The sequence below is a fragment of the Trematomus bernacchii genome, unplaced genomic scaffold (genome assembly GCF_902827165.1).
Source record: "Trematomus bernacchii unplaced genomic scaffold, fTreBer1.1, whole genome shotgun sequence".
Lineage (NCBI taxonomy): Eukaryota > Metazoa > Chordata > Actinopteri > Perciformes > Nototheniidae > Trematomus > Trematomus bernacchii.
In genome coordinates, this window is record NW_022988043.1 from 5,078,220 (window position 1) to 5,081,454 (window position 3,235).

Below are 3,235 nucleotides of genomic sequence, written 5' to 3' on the forward strand. Positions count from 1 at the left end.
GGGGTCACAGAGGAGAAGACATGCTAGTGCAACCTCATCTCCTCCAGTCACCTCTCACATAAAGGCCGGGGATTTCTCCTGCGCCCCGGCTCGGATGTTGTTTTTACCCAGATTGTGGGTAGGTCTTTGGCCGGGCTTGTTTCAGGCTGCGCGGTAATAATCCCAAAGGTATTTGGCTGGAGGGAGGGACCTTCACACCTCTGTCAAAATGGCAGAGAGCAGGAAGAGTGTGGGCATTGTTTCGAGTGTATAAGCCAAGACTTCAGCCAGGACGTCACACTCTCTGTTTTTACCTCCTATTGTCTTTTGTCTTTCTTGTTTGTCTACATCCAGGAGATATTTTTATCTTGCAATACACCTATTCAAACAGACAAAGAACTTCTAGGAATTCACTTTGTGACTATGTTGTCTCTACAGTTGTCAAAACAAGTTTAAAAATAGTTTGACAAAATAATAGAGTAGTACATCAAACAAGAGGAAGTCCTCTGTGAAGGAATTCATACATGTTCTTCTCTTTGTAGAAAAACACCTAGTCAGCGGACATGTATGTGCATGTGTTTGAGACTGTGTGTGATGTACAACAGGGTTAGGTGTTCACCGCTGGAAGTTCCCCCATTGACCCTTGACCCTCATGAGTCAAAAACCTGTTTGTGTTTCCAAATGATCCCTCCTCTTTTGCTCTTATCTCTTGCCTGGTGGAGGGGGAGGGCTGCAGGGGAAGTAGGGGTTTCAGCCAAAGGCAAGGAGTCTTCTCAGGCTATGAAACCTCATCTGTCCCCTCCTCCTTCATCCATCTAGGCTCTTAACTTTCACCTCTGACCCTGTCACACCCTCCTCTGGGCTCCAGCAACAACAAAAAAAGGAGATTAGGGAAATCGACAGGCTAGAGGGGATTACTGTAGCCCTTTTCATCTCGGCCTGTGCTCACAGTTGACACAGTCTGTTAGCAGTACTTCAACTTAATCTGAGTGCAGTTTACTTTTTAGTTTGTGTACTTATGTAAGCCGTGGTTTATACATAGACTTAATTGTAGCAAAATCCACAGAAATAACAGAAGCCGTCAGTTCCGTGTGCCTTAGGCAACGTACTTACCATATACACCACTTACATTAATAAACACACGCACAGCCACATGCAGCACACATGTGATTGAATGGCCTAGCTGAAGGAAATGTTGACATGTATTTGTTACTTTCTGTCAACATCATAGGCTGTGTGTGATGTTCAGTGTGCTGTCTATGCAGAAACATCAAACCCAGACAGGAAGTGGAGAGCCCCAACAGGAAGTCGGTGGATTGAGTGACATGTGGGTTATGGTGGTGCCTCGGCCAAGTTCAAATGTTGCACTTACCACTTTCCTGCCAAAGTTTCTCTAGCTTTTGAACCGTTTCTCTTCAGGATTCTTGGTGCAATCTATCAAACCTGTCACCATGTTCAACAATTTTGAGTAACATAATTGTAATCAAGGATGCATAATCAACAGGGTTTTGAACAATGCCCAAGGAAGTCTACAGTAGCTAGAGGATTGTGGTTCCCTTGATTCGCTGCAAGCATTAGTCCTGTTATAACAGATATTTGCTTTTATCCATAAACCAGGTAGAGACCATCTAAGATGAAATAGAAGACTATCATATGGAATCTTGGATCTTCATCATCTCTTTCAAACTTGTAGAATAAGACGTGCCCAGTGAGGAAGGTAAGTTAATCAACTGCAAACTAACTCTTTGGGTTTTTGAACAACTTACTTTTGGTTGAAATGCTTCAACCTGTTTAAAATCAAGCATGAAAACTAGAACGGAACCCCTTCTATGTTGTTTGAATAAAAAAAGAATGTGATACAATTTCCCAGCCATGCTTATATAACTTTGTATTGCTTAAATGACACCTAGGTAAAAAGTGAAAGTAGTAGGGTAGTTTGTAAGTGAATTGATTGATTATTATCTTAAAAGTATACTGTATTCTCCCTTTTCTTAGCACAGCATCTGATTTCGGACACACCTGTGCCTCTGTATTATAGTTAAGTCCTTCTTCCATCCTCCTCCTTCTCAGTCTCCTTTTTCTGTCTTCCTTTTAGCCCGGTGAAGCGCCCCTGAATTCCCTTGCCTCTCGGAGCCTGGCAGCAAGTCAAAACTATGTGCTCGACCCTTAAGAAGCACGTCTGCTACCCGTTAAGCCGTTTAGCTCCTAATACCAACAACAAACACTCTTTCTGTGCTGGCCCTGGGCATGGAGCACAGTGAGCTGCCTGTGAGAGAGGTCAGACAACTCTATAATCGGACTCTACCCATCTGCCCTCTGCTCTCCCACACTGAGCGGCAGGTTGGGCTCCTCGGCAGGGGACTAAGTGGGACACGGGGACACAGATGCCCATTGACACTGCACCATTCACGGAGCTTAAGCCCTAGCATAACCACCAAGTGATCTCACAATGAGCAAATCATTTAATGATGTGGTATTTGTGTGTTTTGCTTTTGTGTGTGTGTGTACTGTATGTGGTTAGCACTTGTGAGTAGGAGTGACTGTGCGGGTGTGTGAGCGCCGGTGTTATGAACATTCATAATTGTGTGTGGAGCGGTGTGTATATTTATGAAGTGCTAGTTCAGACATTTAATTTGCCACAGCCTAGTGAATGTGCAGAGAGGCGTCTCAGTAGATGTGTGCTGTCATCACTCTCCCCCCCTCTCTGCCTCCCAGCATTCCTTCTCCACCAGTCTCCCATCCTCTGTACTTGTCTTCCAGATCCCTCCCTCATCCCTGCCCCCGCTCCCCTGTTCCTGCACCCCATGCTGGGCTAATTTTAGAGCTTCTTCCCTGGATCCCAGAATCCAGATGGAAGTGTTTCTCCACCCCTGCCTGGCTGAGGAGCATCTTTCATGGATGTGCTCCACAGAGCGCTCCAACACTCCTTCGGGGCATGTTAAAGGTGTGCTGGAGGGGAGAGAAGGTAGAGCTCTGCGGAAGGTGGGGGTTGAGGCAGGTTAGCTCAGAGCTCAATGCTCTTTAACCATACCAAGGTGCCATGGTAACAGGAAACTTCTTCCCCGATGGGTGATTTTCTTTTCCCATTGCTTTAGTTTTTCCCCCCATCTCTACCGTTCACCTTACTCGCTGGAAGAGTGCTGTTCTCCACTCAGGAGTGTAAGCTTGCAGGTGATTGGCTTAACAGAGTCCCTGGTGGTCTATTAGCAGTTAGAGGGTACACCAAATAGTGTGATGAACACAGTTAGAGACAGCT